The sequence below is a fragment of the Muntiacus reevesi genome, chromosome 10 (genome assembly GCF_963930625.1).
Source record: "Muntiacus reevesi chromosome 10, mMunRee1.1, whole genome shotgun sequence".
Lineage (NCBI taxonomy): Eukaryota > Metazoa > Chordata > Mammalia > Artiodactyla > Cervidae > Muntiacus > Muntiacus reevesi.
This window is the reverse complement of record NC_089258.1, coordinates 22,586,820-22,606,996: the sequence shown is the minus strand read 5'-3', so window position 1 is coordinate 22,606,996 and position 20,177 is coordinate 22,586,820. Positions and strand designations below refer to the sequence as shown.

The window sequence follows — 20,177 nt, the reverse complement described above, 5'->3', positions numbered from 1 at the left end:
AATTACATGAAATGTCATGGAAAATCCACTCAATCCCATGCCTCCAGCTCACTCAGCACAGTCTATCTTTCAAGCTGTAAGAAAACTGTTGTGGCCCAGCACACCTGCCCTGTGACTTACTATTTCAGTTGACCTATCCCATGGATGGAGGAGCCTGGTAGGCTACAGTCCGTGGGGTCGCAAAGAGTCAGACACGACTGAGCAACTTCACTTTTCACTCTTTTCAGCCCAACTCCCACCCTGCAGCACCTACAACATCTCTTCACCAGGGGATATTCTATCTGCAATGCAGGCTGGAAGCGCAGGGAATTAAAACCCCTGAAAATAGCAACTCCTCAACCATTGTCTGGTGGCAGTCAGAGTAAAATGCCCGAGCTTCACCCCTGGGGATGAGAAAACTCTGTGGCAGGCCCCTCACACTGTTTCCTAGACCTTCCCCATGGGGTTAATTTAAGCACCAGTCGCCCAAAGTGGTAGCTGGTCTGAGAGTCTTATTGCCTATCTTCCTTCCCTGTCCCACTTTTCTACCTTCCTACTGTTATTTCCGGCACTCCTCAAGAAACTACTTTCTCTTGCCCTCATGTTTCAGCATGTTTCTAGAGAGATCCACACTAAGATGAATGCCAGCTCCTTCACCTGTTCTGGTCCTATGTCCCATCTTGCTCTCTGCTCCAGTGATAACTTCTTCCAAACAGCCAGTTTTCTCTCACTCTATGAAAAAACCCTCTTGCGTCCCCCTTCTGGCTACTCTCCGAACTTCCTCCCCCCTTTCTTTATCAACCAGTCTACATAATTGCGCTATATGCTGTAAATTTCTCATCTTCACCAGCTGTAATCTGCCTTCTTCATCCATCTCTATTGAAACTCTTTTCATCAAAAAGTCAGCAGTGACCTTCTAAATGCCAAACCTAACACTTTCACTTCTCTATGTTACAGAAACTATCTTCTTTAAATTTCATTAACCTTGATTTTTGTGACCTCAGTCTCTTCATTTTCCTCTGATATTTCTGACTATTCCTTTGAAGACTGCTTTAGATTCTATTCTTCTACAAACTATTTAAATGTTGATGCCCTCCAAGGCTTTCTTCTCAGGTTCTCTTTTTATCATACATGCTCTTCCTTGGTAATTTCATTTACTCCCCTGGCTAACAGTGCTGAAATCCATATTTTTCAGGATTGACAACTCTTGAATTTAGATCCATATCTCCCTTTGGTTACATTTACAGACATTTAGATGTCATACATCTGAGACTGAATTGATCATTTTTTAGCACAAATCTCCTACAATTTGTGTATTACTCGGTGAAACCTTCATAAGTTTAATCACCCATCATCTCCTCTAGGGTTCATGACCTAACCGTTAACAAGTCCTGTGAATTTTACCTCCTAAATATTTCTCAAATGTATTCTCCCCTTTTCTTCTCCACTAGCACAGAAAAAGTAAAGTAGGAACCAAAAAGTGTAAACTGGATTAGGCATTTGGGTTTGGGCATTTTGAATTCTTTACTATAATATTCCTCATTAGCTCCCCCACATGGTATCATAACCTCCAGTCTCAGTTCCTTATCTCCAGGCTTTAGTTCACTCACCAACCCATCCTCAACACTGCCACCAACTGATCTTTCTGTAATAAGTGGGGCCAAGTCAATCTCATCGGTACAAAAAAATAAAGCATAAGCTTCAGTTTATGCCATATAGGGATCTTGATCAAGTGAGAGGCTATCACGTGCCATTCAGAATCACTTGAACAGTTTTCTGCAAAAACTAGGGAGTGTCTCTCATTTGCTTTTGAATTCCAGCAATTTCCTCCATCTGGCAAGCCTCCCTCTCTGTTGTGTGCATGCCCACTGACTCCCTATTTATTCATTACAACCTCCCTCGAGTGTTCCCTACGTGCTCTTCCCTGATTCTACAAAGCAGAATGAATCACTGGGTCTTTGCTTCTGTCCCTTGTACATAACTCTTCTATTGTTTGTGTCATACCAAGTATCACTTCTTTGCTTCTGTGGCTATTTCTATTACTAGATAACAAACCCCTTCACCCATGACAAACTAACGGCCGCCGCCACATACTAACAGTAGTGCCCTCAACAACTCTGAAGCACTTTATGTCCTTGTAATTAGTTAACCATTATCTGTTTTGATTTCCCAGCTTCCCTTCTAGACTGTATATCCCATGAGGGCAAGGTCAGCACTTGTTTTACTCACTTCTGTAACCCTAGCACCAGGCATTGAGCCTGCCAGAGAAAGTGCTTCATAAATACTTAGGCTAATTGGTTAACCTCTTGAAGACAGGGCTTATATTTTATTCATCTCCTCACCCAAGATCAAACAGCACCCAGAGTAGGCATGAGGTTTCGAACCGAATTTTAGTCACACTACCGAAACATCATAGAAAGAGAAGCCTGTGGAATGTTTTCTGATAGTTAGGAAACATCATTTTCATCATTTAATTTCACAATTCTGCCTGCTCATTATTTGGGGAACATCATCAAATTGAGAAGCCCAGCAGTGAGTTAGAGTAGGGGTGGTAGGTACACTGCTTCTGTCATGCCATGCTGAATAAATTCATAGTAGATGCTTCTGTGACAGGAAAGGTTCTAAGGCCATGTCTGATCTCAGTGTAACGTGTAAAATGATAAATTAGCGCTCTTCAGCAGCTCAGCAAGCGGTGGAGGGAGAGAGGGGCAGCAGCATATATTCTATGTAGTTGCAATCCCTTTGTAAACCAGAGAGGGGATAACAAATAATACAGCCACACAAGGGGCTTCACCAGTGCATGCTCAAGCATTCATCCAGGATGTCAGCGAGCCTTGACAATTAACTCATTACTTATTAGGATGCTGCTGAGCTATTTGGTCTGATTGAATAATATTTTAAAGCAATAAGTTGTTCTTCCTGTAAGAACCGATGCCTTCCCCTGCTTAAAGAACACTAAAAGTTTCCTTTTAAAATAAGTACAAATATTTGAAGCCAAATCAATAAAAAAGGCTTTGGGGTAGTCCCATCAGTAAATTTTTTAAAATGATCCAGATTTATATAAACTCTATTCTATATAAATTCTATATTTATATAAACTCTATTATATAAACTCTCTTTGTATATATAAACTCTATGAATATTTGTTGTTGTTGCTGTTTAGTTGCTAAGTTGTGACTGACTCTTTAGTGACCCCATGGACTGGTGCCCACCGGGCTCCTCTGTCCATGGGATTTCCCAGGAAAGAATACTGGAGTGGGTTGTCATTTCCTTCTCCAAGGGATCTTCCTGACCCAGGGATCAAACCCATGTCTCCTGCCTCGGTAGGTGGGTTCTTTACCACTGAACCGCCAGGGAAGCCCATAATGAATATTACCTTATACTGAAACACTGTCTAATATTTAAAAAATTGTTTCCTATCCATTATTTCATCTGAGAATGGTTCCAAAGAATTACACAGCCAACTCATGGCAACAAATACCCATTACTTTGACATTATCTAACTAATAGAATATTTTTTTCCCATATTTGTGTACTTTTATTTTTAAACATTTGGCAAAATATACACAATATGAAATTTGCCTTTTTCACCATTTTAAGGTTAAAGTTCTGAGGCATTAAGTACATTCTCATTTTTGTGCAACCATAACCACCACCCATGTCCAGAACATTCTCCATCTTCCTAAATGGAAACTATATCCATTAGACAATAACTCCCCATTCTGACCTCCCTCAGCCCTCAGCAAACATTCTGACCTCCCTCAGCCCTTATCAATCACCTTTCTTCTTCCTGTGTCTATGAATTTGTCTACTCTAGATAGCTCATCTAAGTGGAGTCATACAATATTGGTCCCTTTTTGACTAGCTTATTTTACTTAGCATGATTTCTTCAAACTTCATCTATGTCATAGCAAAATTAATAGAATATTTTATTAGCCACATATGGCTTTCTTTTCATTTAATTTGGTCTTTAAAAACATTATCTGAATCTTTGCTTAAAGATGTAAAGTTGTTTCCATTTGACCCTATTTTCTCAAATACTGTGCACATAAACACACTAAACTATCAAGAAAAAAATTCCATTTACTTGGAAATAGCAATGCTGCTCTAACTATAAAGTGTAGCTGACCAATACTGTGAAACCTGTATGTGTAAAGATGAATACGCATCCTCAAAACTCAAGCAGGAAGAGGATTTCACCAGGAGCAAGAGGCATGGCCCTAAAGGCTTGCCGAAAAGTCATTTTGTTGAAGCAATGAGAGTGGGAACAGAGGCAGGGCAAATCATTGCTGATCTGCACACCAGGGGGTCCAAAGAGGAACCAAAGCTGAGTGACTCTTTCTGAGGCCCACAGTATAACCATCTGCTGGACAGAGACCATCAGAGAAGAACAGGGTGGTGGATGGACAAGAGGCAGAAGTCCTCAGACTTTGACACTCTCAGCCTGTCAAGAGTTTTCGTTAAAAATCACACCAGCTTTCTGAATGACAAAAACTTAAAGCTAGGGCCCTGAGTGTAAGACAAACTTAAAACAGAATTTGTGAAAAGGCATTAGTGACAAATCTCAACCAAACTGTTCTTGTTTTCCTAGCTGCCTCTACCAAAATTGTAGAGTGCTCCAACTTAATAGCCCTCCTTCACTCCACTCTGAAATATTCTTCCGAAACTAATAACCCAAAGATAATAATCAGAAATGCATCAATTTGAGACCTATGCATAAAAGCTACACAACTAAGGTAAGCAATTAAACACTAAAACCCCACAACAGGAAAAGAGGGGACAATGAAATTAAGACAATTTTGTGGAAACAGAAATCAATAAAAGTGTTTAGAGAAATGCATCTCAATAGACACAAAAATATTAGAGGGCTGTAGAAAGAGTTCAAAGGATACAGGATTTTAAATAGGCAATTATTATTGAGATTATAGAAGATTTAAAAAGTTGGCAGTGCTCAAGAAAGAAATACAAAAACAAAGCAGAAGTATGACAAATGAAAGGCTTGTTAAAAGCACAAATGTAAAACAAACATAACTGAAAACAGATCTAGAAATTTAGTGGAGAGGCCTGAAATGACATAAGATAAGAACCAAGATGTTATCATGATTAAAAGGAAGATGATGAATAACCCTGATTATAAGGCAAAGGAAATCTGACATCCCTAAAACTGGTATTGCTGAAAAAGAGGACAGGAAAAAAATGGAATAAAAACAGTCAAAGTTATAAAAGAAGAAAACAATCCTGGATTAAAGATTTGATATTACAGATAAAAAGTCATACCATTTCCTAAGAAAACCTGATCAAGTACTGGGGAAGTAGCTGAGCTCCAAAGATAAAAAATAGTCTGTGAATACCTAGCTGTGAAAAATAAAGCAGAAAAAAATTATGTTGGCCCTGACTTCTTCCTAGCAATATTAAATATGGAATAGTGAAATAATATGGGCAAAATTCTAAGGAAAATGTGACCTAAGAATTTCATAACCAGACAAATTATTCTTGTTTTGCTAGCTGCCTCTAGTATGAGACAGGTAGGGATTCACTGTAGGGGAAGCAAGGCCACCATGGGTCCAAGACTGAATACACAAAGAGGTCACCCTAGATAACTGGAAGACTGTGTGGCCTAGAATTCTGGAGGACTCACAGATAAGGCCAGGAAGGGTATGAAGTGGTAACGGTTATGAGTAAGGTCAGGGGTTTTTCTATTTAAAAGCTGAGCTTAAGAAATGTTAATTTGCTTCTTTTATCCATTCATTTAGTCAATAAATATTGAGTTTCTGTTAGTCTCTGGTGTCAGTACTCGGTGTGTGAGTCGCCCAGTCATACCTGACTCTTCACGACCCCATGGACTGCAGCCCTCCAGGCTCCTCTGTCCATGGGAATCTCTAGGCAAGAATACTGGAGTGGGTAGCCATACCCTTTTCCAGAGGATCTTCCCAATCCAGGAATCAAACACAGCCCTCCAGCACTGCATGCAGATTCTTTACCATCTGAGCCACCAGGGAAGTCCTGTCAATACACAGCTTATTTTATATATATGATCAACAGTGCTTTAGAATAATCACTTCTTTTCATCATAACTCTGAAGAGTGCTTCCCCATTATCTTACAAGTATGGAGGAAACATAGGAAGCACATGTCAACTGGTTAATTCTATGAAGCAAATCCCTAGAAATGTACGTAAAACAGGTATTTATTATCTGAATATTTCTAACAAAAATTTTACACCACAAAGTTCCCTGAGAGGGTGTAATGCACTGTGATAGGGATTTGGTGGTAGGAGATAATGCTTTAGGTAGAAGGATGGGGAGGAAGACTTTAACAGAAATTCTCTGTGGTAACTGGTACTTGAACCAGGCCTTGCATTACAGGTGGATTTTGAGCTTTGGGAATAATCCCAAGCAGGGCAACTGTGGGAATGAAGGCACAGAAATGGAAGAAGTTCTAGATGTATGCTGGAATTGAGACTGTTGGGTGGGGAGACCCTAGAAAGCAGGGTGGGGTGAGTCTCTGCAAGACCCGATGGAGAGCCTTGAAGTCCAGACCAGCCTTGGAGTTTCATTCTGTGATCATTCAAGTGCTACTGGGTCAACATAGAGCAAAACCCAGATAGCTCATTGCTAAAGAATTCGCCAGCGATGCAGGAGACACAGGAGATGCGGGTTCAATCTCTGGGTCGGGAAGATGCCCTGGAGAAGGAAATGGCAACCCGCCCAGTATTCTCTCCTGGAAAACCCCATGGACAGAGGAGCTGGGAGGGCTACAGTTCATGGGGCCGCACGACTGAGTGAATAAACCACCAAAGCTCCAATAGTACCACCAGGTGGCGCTAGCGGGAAAGAACCCGTCTGCCAATGCCGGAGACACAGGAGAGAAGGGTTTGATCCCTGGGCTGGGAAGATTCCCCTGGAGGAGAAAATGGCAACCCGCTGCAGTGTTCATACTTGGAGAATCCCATGGACAGAGAAGCCTAGAGGGCTACAGGGTTGCAAAGAGTCGGACGCAACTGAAGCAACTTCGCACAACACACAAGCCCCAATACTTTGGCCACTGGATGCAGAGTCAACTCATTGGAAAAGACCCTGATGCAAGGAACGATTGAAGGCAGGAGGAGAAGGGGACGACAGAGGATGAGATGGTTGAATGGCATCACTGACTCAATGGACGTAAGTCTGAGCAAACTCCAGGAGATGGTGGACAGGGAAGCCTGGGGTGCTGCAGTCCACGGGGTCATAACGAGTTGGCCATGACTGAGAAACTGAACACCACCACTGCACTCAGGGAGGATGGATCTGGCAGAAACTTCATAAGATGGACAGAGAGGGCCCAGGCCGGGGGCCAGTTACATGGCGAACGGAGGGTTTAGCAAAAGAGTGTTGGGAGGACCTGGCCCGACGCAGTGCAGGTGGGACACTGGAGAGATGTTAGAGATTCATTCCAGGGGTGAAGCAGCAGGGAACTAAGTTCGAAAAAGGGCTGAACATGAAAACACCAGATGAAAGAAATTAGGGGTCGAACCCAACCCCCAAGTGGTTACTTGGGAGTTGCTCCCAGTTTCCTCAATCTTTAAGGGTGTTTTCCAGTTGTGAATGCAAACAGTTTCATCGAAGAGGCAAGTAAGCCCCTGTCAGAGTCTACGATCAGATCAGGAACACTTGAGACTCTTCTAACCTAGAGCAGCATCCTTAGGCGCTAAAATATGAGACTGGAGAAGACATCTGGATATTTGCTATATGAAGACAGAGAGGAGAGAGAATGGAAGACACCATCCCCTTTGCAGTTACAGCGGGGAAGGGACCCCGGGCACCTTGGATTCTGTTTGTCCGCTCAGAGCAGAGGCCACCTGGAGACTGAGAGGTGAGTTGTTGCCAGTCTGACTATTCGTAAGGAGGCCCCTCTCCTAACACACACCCAGGTGAGTGGGCATCCAAGTCTGACTGCCTTTAGATGGGAATACCAGGCCACTTTACCTGCTTCCTGAGAAACCTATGTGCAGGTCAAGAAGCAATAGTTAAAACCGGACATAGAACAATGGCTGGTTCCAAATTGGGAAAGGAGTACATCAAGGCTGTATACTGTCACCCTGCTTATTTAACTTATATGGAGAGTACATCATGCAAAATGCCAGGCTGGATGAAGCTCAAGCTGGAACCAAGATTGCCAGGAGAAATGTCAATAATTTCAGATATTCAGATGACACCACCCTTATGGCAGGAAGCAAAGAGGAACTAAAGAGCTTCTTGATGAAGGTGAAAGAAGAGAATGAAAAATCTGCTTAAAACTCAATATTCAAAAAACTAAGATCATGACATCTGGCCCCATCACTTCATGGCAAATAGATGGGGAAACAATGGAAACATTCAGTTCAGTTCACTCACTCAGTCATGTCTGACTTTTTGTGACCCCATGAATCACAGCACGCCAGGCCTCCCTGTCCATCACCAGTTCCCAGAGTCTACCCAAATACATGTCCATCGAGTCAGTGATGCCATCCAGCCATCTCATCCTCTGTTGTCTCCTTCTCCTCCTGCCCCAATCCCTCCCAGCATCAGGGTCTTTTCCAATGAGTAAACTCTTCGCATGAGGTGGCCAAAGTATTGGAGTTTCAGCTTCAGCATCAGTCCTTCCAATGAACACCCAGGACTGATCTACTTTAGGATAGACAGGTTGGATCTTCCTGCATTCCAAGGGACTCTCAAGAGTCTTCTCCAACACCACAGTTCAAAAGCATCAATTCTTCAGTGCTCAGCTTTCTTCACTGTCCAACTCTCACATCCATACATAACTACTGGAAAAACCATAGACTTGACCAGGGGGACCTTTGCTGGCAAAGTAATGTCTCTGCTTTCAAATATGCTATCTAGGTTGGTCATAACTTTCCAAGGAGTAAGCGTCTTTTAATTTCATGGCTGCAATCACCATCTGCAGTGGTTTTGGAGCCCCAGAAAATAGTCTGTCACTGCTTCCACTGTTTCCCCATCTATTTCCCATAAAGTAGTGACACCAGATGCCATGATCTTAGTTTTCTGAATGTTGAGCTTTAAGTCAACTTTTTCACTCTCCTCCTTCACTTTCATCAAGAGGCTTTTTAGTTCCTCTTCTCTTTCTGCCATGATGGTGGTGTCATCTGCATATCTGAGGTTATTGATATTTCTCCCGGCAATCTTGATTCCAGCTTGTGCTTCCTCCAGCCCAGCATTTCTCATGATGTACTCTGCATATAAGTTAAATAAGCAGGGTGACAATATACAGCCTTGAAGTACTCCTTTTCCTATTTTGAACCAGTCTTCTTGGGCTTCAAAAATCACCGAAGGCGGTGACTGCAGGCATGACATTAAAAGATTCTTGCTCCCTGGAAGAAAAGCAAAGACAAACCTAGACAGCATATTGAAAAGCAGAGACATTACTTTGCTGTCAGAGGTCCATCTAGTCAAAGCTATGGTTTTTCCAGCAATCATGTATGGATGTGAGAACTGGACCATAAAGAAGGATGAGTGCTGAAGAACTGATGCTTTCAAACTGTGGTTCTGGAGAAGACTCTTGAGAATCCCTTGGACAGCAAGGAAATCAAATCAGTCAATCCTAAAGGAAATCAACTGTGAATATTCATTGGAAGGACTGATGCTGAAGCTCCAATACTTAGGCCACCTGATGCGAAGAGCTGACTCATTGGAAAAGACCCTAATTCTGGGAAAGATTGAAGGCAAGAGGAAAAGGGGACAACAGAGGATGAGATGATTGGATGGCATCACCAACTCAATGGACATGAATCTGAGCAAGCTCCAGGAGATGGTGAAGGACAGGGAAGCCTTGTGTGCTGCAGTCCATGGGGTCATAAAGAGTTGGACATGGCTGAGCGACTGCACAATAACAATGAAAATGGTTTGCAGAGTGCCCTGAAGAACAAAGGACAGAGACAGTGCCTCAGATCTGGCTATCTTAGGAATGCCACCTCTGGTATCAAAACACACCTGGGCTCAAATACCATTTCTGCCACTTAGCTGAAATGGTGACATTAGCTTAGCTAGCTTGGATAGTAACATCTCACTGGGTTCGTGTGGGGGTTTCCCAGGACAATAACAGTGGGTGGTAAAGGGCCTGAGAGGCTTCAATGCTCAGCAGACGGGCGCCCTGTGCGCCTCACCCCACCCTTCCCAGGTACCTGCAGCCTCAGCCACTGGTTTCCTACAAAGCCACCTCCTGAAGCTGTGTCTTTAGTCTTCTTCCTGCCCATTCTCCCTCTCCCTCTCCTTCGCTGGAACACTCTTCTGTCCTGTTTCCTGGGAAATTGTCTCACTTCCTCCTCCTACGTCTTGCTCTTCTTCCTTCTGAATCCAACTGTCTGTCTCTCTGTGCTTTTTACTACTCTGCTCCTCCTTCCTTGGACGTTACCACTAAGAAGACACAGGAGGAGTCCCAGCGGCATGTAGCACAAAAACTCACCTCCTTGGTTGGCAGAGCAGTTCTGAATATCTGACCCCCGAGTTAGGAAGAAATGGGCATCTTCAAGGGACCGAAAGTAACTGTTTTTCTAAAGCCCACCCACAGACAGCAAAACTGTGGTAATTGCACAGAAAACCTTACTGTGGATGAATACAAGACCTTCCTCACAAATTATAAATATGCAGACATGGGAAATATCCTAGACCACTAGGCAGTGGGTAGGCCTCTGCTCTGAGCCACAGAACCACGTTTGAATGAAGTTCACACGAGGCCGCTGAATCACCAAAAGGTAATTCCAGGCTCAGCACCTCTTTTGTAGGGCAAGGATGGGAGCCACTCCCGCCACACACGCTGCTCCTATTTAGTTCTACGGCTACCAGGTGGCTGGGCTGGGGCCACAGTCAGAACTGCTGAAGTGACCTTTTGCCCAGCAACGTGACCTTACAACATCCTGGTCTTTTATTAGGCAAGCGAAACCAGAAACAGATCTCTCTTTAAATTCTTAATGTTGTGCGGAATTGAAACAAGGTCTGAAGTCACAATGTCTGAGTCCCCTCCACATGCTAAGGCCATGTGTTTCGGGCAGCATTTTAAGTTTCTTGGAGGCACAGACCTTGCCTGCTGACCCTCATATAAGGGACTGTCATCACTGCAAGCTCAGAGCTTAAGGTGTTCTGAGGGGAGGGGAAAATTAGGCAGAGATCCTTTGGTTAAAGGCCCCTCAGACCCCTGCTGGGGAGTAAGGGAATTCAGTCCTTTGGAGCCTCAAGCTCAGAAATTGCTTTGCTGGGTTATTTAGCAGTACCTTCACTGGTGATGTTTCCCTGAGCTCTATAATTTCTAGGCAATTCTAGCTAGAAGTTTCAAACATTTCTTTTTGCATTATCAACAGATCTCTTCTCTTAAATGGCCTGGCTTGGTGAGTGGAGTAGCTGGTAGAGGCTTCCGAGGGACTTCATTTTTGTTCCATAGTCTCCTGTCCAACAAGGCTTAACACTGGCACATTATCAGGTATTCTTTCTACTCTTTTACTCAAGACTCTGCTCTGAGGGGCCTTCTCTGACACCTCTAAGCACCCACCTATCTAACCAGTCATTGTCAACAAATATTTCTTGAGCTTCTGTTAGGTACCAGGGCTGGTGCTGGTCACTGGGTGGGTGGGGGGGGGGGGAGGGTGGGTAGGACGGCAGTAACAGGCATAAATAAACTGTGATTTCTCAAAGCAAGAGGGATGTAAAGAATCACATTAAGCTGTGAGAAATAAAGCAATACAAAGAAAGTGCTATGGAAGCCAGAGGAAGCAGTAATTAACTTTACTCAAATGGTGGGATAAGGGAAGGATCCCAGAGGCAGCTGTGTTTCAGCAGAGACTCAAAGGATAAGGATTCACCAAGGAGAGAAAAGAAAGAGCATTCATGGCAAGATGAACAGCGTGAGCAGAGGTAACAGATGACGAAGTACTTGGCATATTGAAAATGCTGCAGAGAGTCTGACTAGAACACTGTCTACATGAATGAGAAAGTGAAGGAGTGAAGCTGGAAATAGGCTGGCTTAGTTTATGGAGCAGTTAGCAAACTGTTCTTCAGACCAGTGGTTTTCCAAGTGTGGTCTCCAGACCATCAGCATATGGTGAAAACTTGTCAGAAATGCAAATTCTCAGACCTCACCCCAGACCAACCCTCAGATCTATGGCATCAGAAACTTTGGTAGGGAGGTGATGAGGGTGAGGGAGGTGATGAGAGACAGGGAGGAGACAGTCATCAGTGTGGTTAACTCTCCACGCAACAGTGATTCACTGAGGATGGAAAACCACTGCTACAGGCAGAGGGGATATTACAGATGTCTAATTAGAGCAACGACATAGCACCCCTGTGTTTACAGAGAGCATGTTGGCATCAATATGGAGCAGGAGAGAGGTGAGACCTGGAGGTTAGGGGACTATTCAGCAGACTTTTGTAATGATCTGCGTAAGAGATGAAGAAATGAAGTCATCCATCCACCTTGTCCACACCTCATCTAAGCAGGCAAGTTACAGGAGGAAGAAGAGTCACTCAACTAGGATCACTGGTTTCACAATCAATTCATGAGTACCCACATAACCCTTCAATACCATCAGGCCATCCTATTATGCCCTCTACCCCATGTTTGATTCTTTTCACTTATCACAATCTAGATCTTCATCAGAGTCTATCTCCTCCCTTACAACGAGGTCAGGGGCATTGTCTGTTATCTTCATCACTGCATTCTTAACGCCAAAATAATGTGCTACATGAAAGAATCAAAGAAGCGATGATGGAAAACGAGAGGAGGAGACAGAGTCAAGAAATAAAATTTTAGGAGAGTATGGGAAGGATTCCAGACTATTCCTGGATTCTCATCTGGAAGACAGTCCTCAAGGGCAACAGGGAATACAGAAGAAAAGCTAGCTGAGACCAGGGAAGGGTCAGTGAAGCAGCCACTCTGGCCACATAGGATGCTGGGACAAGGAGAAAACTGTCACGGAGGAAGTTCCTGGTGGTAGTTCCTGTGGTCCCTGGGGAAGGACCAGCCCAGTAAAACTAAGTGCCAAGGCATGTGGATTCAGGCCACATTTAGTGCAAGCCTAGTATCTAGTGATAAAACTAGAAGAAGGAGTCTGATGTCCTTTATTCAAGAGAAAATAATCCATGGATTGGGGGAGTGCTGAGCCTCAGAAGCAGTGGAGCATTCTTTCCGAGAGATTTGGGGTAAGAGTGTTTTACAGAGCATCAGAAGAGGCCATGTAGAAACAGAGTGTAAGTGGCTAGGGGGTTGGGAATTTCCTTATAAGGCTGGCAGGTCCTGTTTCCCAGGGTAAGGTGAGCTAGCTAAAGTTGGAGGACTGTGATTGGTGTATGTTAGGTTTCCTTGACAGGCATTTCCTGTAAGCGCAGCCTGGCTTAGGTTTACCTTTGTAACGTGGACCAGGCTACTAAGGTGGCTTCCGTTTAGTGGGTCGTGATATAAGAATTAACTTTATCAGTAGCTTCATACGTACAGGCAGACCTGGCCTGGCTGCTATGGCTACCAAGTTTCAGATTCCAGCCTTTAATCTATCTACTCACTGATTAACTGACTCATCCCAAATATATGTCCATAGAGGCAATATGGCATAGAGGTTAACAGGGCAAAGTGTATAGCCGGACTGAGAAGGTTTGAATCCCAGCTCTACCAATATTAGCAGTGAAACTTGAGGCAAGTTACTTAAGCTTTCTGTGCCTCAGTTTGCTTCTAAGTAAAGAACTCTAGGGGGGTATTTTCTTGGAAGGAAGAGGTTTGCAGCATCTGGTGAGAGGGATGTTCAGATACAGTTGGACTGAGATATGTGGTAAATGTTTGGAAGAGCCACTGCAGGATAAAGAACAGAACTGCTGACCAATCGGGAGAAACAAGCTGGGGCAGGGAATGAGATCTATGCAGTGCTCACCTGACCAGTCATGTCTGACTCTTTGCAGCTCAATGGACTGTAGTCACACTAGACTCCCCTATCCATGGAATTTTCCAGGCAAGAATACTGGAGCAGGTTGCCATTTCCTACTCCAGGGGATCTTCCCGACCCAGGAATCGAACCCATGTCTTTTATATCTCTTGCATTGGCAGGAGATTCTTCACAACTAGCGCCACCCAGGAAGCCTGAACCAATTAGCAGGGTTATGCTTTCCCCCAGTCCTGTGCTGTTAACCATCAAAGAACAGGAGCAAGTCAAGTCAGCACTGGGGCTGATCCAAAGTGGGCAGAGGAACTGAAATTCCAGAGCACATGGGGATAAAGAGTGCTGGTGACAGAAATGCAAGAGCCAGGTAAGGATACATGTCCTAATGCAGTCTGCCAGTTTCAGTTACTTACATACTTATTCACGGCTTTCCCATGTCCTTCCTATTGCGAGAAAATTACCTTTAAGTTGACTATTTTTACTTGCTCTCTTTCTAAGAACAGCTAAAATGAAATCATGGGTTGGATTCTTTTTCAGACTCCCCTGCTGGCACAGTAGACAGGAATCTGCCTGCCAATGCAAGGGACATAGGTTCCATCTCTGATCCAGGAAGATTCCCCATGCTGTGGAGCAACCAAGCCTGTGCCTCACGACTACTGAGCCCACGGGCTGCGACTACTGAAGCCCATGAGCCCAGAACCTGTGCTCTGCAACGAGAGAAGCCACTGCAATGAAAAGTCCATGCCCAGCAACCAAGGGTAGCCTCTGCTCACCACAACCAGAGAAAGCCCACACGCAGCAGCAAAGACCCAGTGCAACCAAAAATAATTTTTAAAAAATTCTTATTCAATAAATATGTTTTAAAGTTGTTCATTCATATACAACCAAGAATCCTCTCACTCATTCTGTGCTAGGAAAAATCCATCAAGTTATGGTTAAGAACTTGGGCTCTGACCTGAGTTTAATTCCATCTAATAGGAGTAGTGAGATTTTTCGACTAATGGTATGATTTTTTGATAATATACTTAATCACTTTAATCTTCAAGTTTCCAATCTGAAAACTGGCACTGACAATATCTACTTCATAAATCATCGTGAGAATTAAAAAGGTAATTCACACAAAAGGCTCAACCTCCATAGTACAAAAACATTTACGATGCTAATGATTAAAGAACATGAGACGCAACATCTAATGCTTTCACAGACTAGAATCTTCCCTGTGGCCAAAGGAGATTCCCATCGGTTCTCCTCAGAAACATGTCTCTCCTCCCAATGTCTAACAGGACGCCATGTCCATTGTGGCTGGAAATTAATCCTTATTTTCTCTTCAAAGACTTCCAATTCCTCATGACACTTCTACACAGGGACACAGGAGTGTCATTTCCTCCAGACAGAAACTTCCATGCGTGAGTCATTTTCTCATGGGATTCCGGCGAGGTGTCAGCACTGCGACACTTCTAAGCAGAGTGTTACCTACTGACAGGCCTTGAGGCCGCTCACCTGTGGAGCACACTCCCACCTCTTTCTCACGTCTGCCTGTCTTGTATTGCTGCTTATTTCAGTCTCTCATCCTGGTGGTGAGGTATTCTTGCTGCCCAGCTAGCTAGAGGACACACATCTAATTGTGGGGTTCCGTACATCCTGTTACACAGTCCATCAGAACCATCCTCTCCCTACAACACGCGGGCCAAATTCTACTGTGGGTAACTGGCTGCTAGCTTCTGACCCCTGTTCTCCTCTCGGAGGGGTATGACAATCTTGCTGGATTCATCTGTTATGTCATTAGACAGTTGTCATGTTGTACCCTGTAGAAGGAGTCATTTATCCCACCAACAGATGAGGAAGGGGGGCTATTTAAATAAGGGGGTCCCTGGAGAAAGCGGGAAAATCATGTTCAGTCCACACGCAAGGTACCCTTCTCCTGACCTTTATCCACTTGTCAACATGTATAAAAGGTAAAGAACATTTTACACATCTAACGATTTCTACATTATTAGGGCCAAGGCTGTTTTGTTCTTGCTGGTGTTTCAAATACCTGTTTCTCCTATGTGCAATACTCTGTGGGGATTCTGGTATATAGCAGACCTCGAACATTCAAACGAATGAAATGTAAACTCAGCTTCAGTCTATATAAGGAGTCAACTTCTTTCCTACTGACTAACCTTGCTTTTATGTCTCTAGGAAAAGTCAAGCTCATTCAGGAAAAGTTATTTTTATGAGAATATATATAGACTTAGCCCTTTCGTGGACAAAAGGAGTGGGCAGTGACCCGCTTCTAACTCCTTCTGTGCCCTCATTTGAGGGTACTATAGATCCACAGGCTTTGCCTCCTTCATTGTACTAAGCGGCAAGCGTGCAGTAGACGCGTCTCCATTTGTTGGGGCGCAGCTGAGACATAGGTGGGGGGAAAGCTCCCCAGCACGTCTAGCCAGGGCCTCAGCCACCCGCATATTTAACTTCAAGATGACCATTTTATTAACCAACCAGAATGATACATAATCTTTATTTTGCATTTCCATGTCTACAAAAATTAACGTAACGATGCCACTTCTACTGCGAGGACCACACGCTGACTTCACCTGCAATCACCTCCCTCATCTTCTCCAGCTCCCTGCTACACTGTCGACCCTGAGAGGGAAGATCCCATCTTCCCGGAGCTCCCACGAACGCCAGGCACTCGACTAGGTCTGCTCCGTGCTGCCTCCTTCAGTCCTCACAGAGTGCCTGCGAAGCAGGAATTCTCAGCTTCCTAGGAGAGCAAGGCCAAGGCCCCGTGGAGGTTAACACCTCACCCAGAACAATAAGGCTAGCAAGTGGTGGAGCTGGGATCTGAACCCATGTGGTTATTTCAAAAGTTCATGTTTTGCAGGCTGGTCGGACTAGAGCTGCCTCTCTGAACCGTGACCACATCTGGGTGCTTGTTCTATTGCTGGCACCCAGTCATGGGCTTTTCATATTAAGCAGGGGGACGGAGGCTCCGGCAACTCTATTAGACTTCATTATAACTATTTAATATTGTCTAAATGTTATTTTTCCTGTTTCTGAAAGGTGAAGAAATACAGATCTCACAGTAAATAGTGAAAAACTCCTTACCCATTGCGATATTAATTGCTTTACCACAAGGTCTTTGGGGATGACTACATCATAAAGACAGAACTGTGCTCCCCACCATATGGGATGTTAGTCACTCCTGGCTGCTCCTCTACATCCTTGGAAAAAAGCCAGTATCAATGTCTCTTGTGCTGTGAGACCTGTGAGAACATGCATTACCAGAGCTAACTAGGGGTATGTTGAAAGGAGAAAAAAAAATTGTCAACCAGTGTCCCAAGAAGTTGTCATCACTGAAGCATGATAGAGGAAAGAAACTGGTTAGTCAGGCTTCAGAAGTTATGCTTCTAGTTATTTATCAACTAAAACCCTTATATTATTCTTTAGACATTTAAAAAGTGGTCATGACTTGTGGATTTACAATTGGAATAAAAGAGGAAATTCTCATTAATCAAACATTTGCATTATAAACTATGCTAGGTCCAGCACCTACTTTTGTTTAGTCCTTGCAATTCTAGTAGCTGTGAGCATAAGCTTTAGGATCAGACAAGTCTGTGCTTGAATTCCAGCTCTGTTGTGTGACCTCTCATGAGTTATTTCACTCCGCTCTCTGCCTTGATTTCCTCATCTGTAAAATGCAGGTCATCACACACAGCCTGCAGCTCTGTGGTGAGGAATAAGCAATGTTTATAAAGCATTTAGCCCATCCTAGCACCAGCATGCAGTCAATTGTTATGTTCATTAATTCTTTCAACAAATATATATTGGGCAGCTATTTGTGTCAGGTATTGTTTTTGTTTCTGGAAACACAGTGGTATATGAAACAGACAGAAGCTCTGTCTTGTAGTGTTTAATATTCAGAAACGCAATTATGATGATTAACAACCGAGTGAGTTATGGGGTAGATTCACTACTGGCCTCAGTTTACATGTGAGGAAACTGAGGCACAGAAATTCATTTCTCCAAGTTACCTTGGTGGCAGGAATCCGTCATCTCTATTGTACAGGCCAAATGACAGAGTTGTCTTAATTACTGCATATGCGTGAGGAATGGTCATGGTAATTCACAAATGCAGCCTCATTTATTCTGTATGCTGTCAATGCGGGCAGCCTAAAACCGCAGAAGAACTCAGGATTTACAGTCATGGGGTTTGATTTAAATCATGACTCTGTTACTTGATGTCATATATCCTCTGTGAACACCTTGATCTCTTTGAACCTGTCTGTTCATCTACACAGTGGGGATAACAGTATACTCAGTGCCATGTGAGGGATCAAAAGAAGCACAGAGGCTCAGAAACTTTGTCAGTCTTACTATATTTTGGAAAGGAATATTAGAATACGACCATTTCAGAGCAGACTCTTTTCGCTCCAGAGGTAACACATACTAAAACTTGTACCACTGCTTTTTAGAGCATATTCTTGATCAATATACTCAGACTTGCCATGGAGAATATGCAGGCTGGGTCCTGCCCAAGGTCACTAAACCCAGGAGGCAGACAGTGCTAAAATACAGCCTACTCTGCTCCCCAAGTTGTGCACCCAAATACAGGACCACCTCCACACAGAGGAACCACCCACCTTTCTCTAATTTTGCCCCAAGGCAGAGTATGGGCTAGCAGTGTCCTTGATTAAACTGTTGTTCTTTAATCATTTTCCACCTATTTCTGTCCAAGTAATTCTTATTTCTTATCCCTCCAGCTTCCGTTCCTTCCAGCCTGTGCTCTTTCTCTCCTCCCTGATTTCTTTTCTCACCAGGAAGTCTTTCCAATGGCTAATTTAAACCCACAGGGCTCCTCCTCCTGCCAGTCCCTTTTCTTGCCTTACGTGTTTCCCAAGCCAGGCTGAAGAACATCCCTCCATCCTCTCTGCCACCCAGTCTGACAAAGAATGTCACCTCTCGGACTGTCCTGAAAGACTAAAGGAATGAGTGCTGTCAGGAGAGCCAGGCACTGTCACTAAGAAACCCAGTAACCATATTCAAGTCCTCATTATGCAATTTGATGAAATTACAAAAATAACCAAATAACCACACAGCTCATTTTTAAACATAGAAGTACATAAAGCTCTCAAAGCAAATATAATAGAATGAATGCAACTCATAAAGTTGCATTTAGACACTTACCCCTAATTGACTAAAAATTGAATAGGGAGGAAGGGATTTACGAGTGAAAGATGCAACAGTAACAAGTAAATGTAGAGAAATTGGAATCTTCACTAGAGCAATAAACACAGCTTAATGTCAGAGGAAAAGAGAACATTGTCATGCAAATCATGTGTTGAATGGTGTCAAACAGGATCAGCAAAGGAGGACCCACAAGTTATTATTGTTCCCAGGTTTTAGCATATCCAGTGAGACAGGTCTCCAATTTGCTGAACAGATCTGCCCTTATTCTCTCTAATGCTGACAGTATAAGCTGTTCCTGTAAACATGATGCTTCTTCAGGATGCTGCGGATACTTGGCAACCTGCAAGCAGTATCTCAGGTTTTAAAGGGAAGTGGGCTGGTGATAAACAGTGAAAGAGAAGATAATTATTCCCCCACTAATTCTGATTCACCTGCCACTAAGGGCTGTGAAAGGAAACCCAGGGAAGCGGAAGAGGAGGAGGAGGAGGTGAGGGTGGGGAAAAGAACTCTGAAGGAATTTACACCCACTCAGAGGTGACGGAGAGGAACTGAAGGTGATTAAGAAATAGCAGAGAAACTTTCCTAAGCCCCGGCAACCTCAGTCACAGCCCATCCTACCTCCTTTTGTGTTTGATCTGCAGCGTTTCTGCTTGCCTGCCTCTTCCCCACACAGCCATCTGAAATACACCGTGACTGTGTTAACACCCGGACCGACTCGGCTCCTCTGCTGCTCCTTTCCTCACCTGAATGCCCGCTGGGCTCACAGTGGCGGGGGCTGAAAAATGGGAAGGTGAAAACAACTCCACCAGAATGTAATAGCAAAACAGCGATCTCCCGGGGATGTATGTGTTGGCTTTTATCAAGAAAGGACTCCCGCAGCAGTAGGATCTGCAACCTCTAAGCCAGAGGTGACTCAGAGGAGGAGGAAAACATGTTTCTAATATAATGACCTACATGATTCAGGAACACAACCACAGAATACAGACTCCAGATCAGCAGCTTTTAGGGAGTCACAGGCAGAGCAATCCTGGAGGCTCTATATAAGTAGATGGTAACATTTCATTGATCCTAAAGGGGGTTGGTGAAAGTGAGGAAATGAAACGCACACTGTAGAGGAAAGGAAACCCGAGTCATTT

The 20,177-nt window shown here is 43.8% G+C and overlaps 1 protein-coding gene across 2 annotated transcripts in view; it reads right to left on the bottom strand.

The window, feature by feature from the left end:
* Window positions 1–19,844, bottom strand: part of PLPPR1 (phospholipid phosphatase related 1) — a 183,050-nt gene extending 163,206 nt beyond the window's left edge. For both annotated transcript variants that reach the window (XM_065947184.1, XM_065947188.1), the window contains exon 1: window positions 19,660–19,844. The gene's annotated coding sequence lies outside the window, so the exon portion shown is untranslated. The remainder of the gene's footprint in view (window positions 1–19,659) is intronic.
* Between the last annotated feature and the right edge of the window lie 333 nt (window positions 19,845–20,177).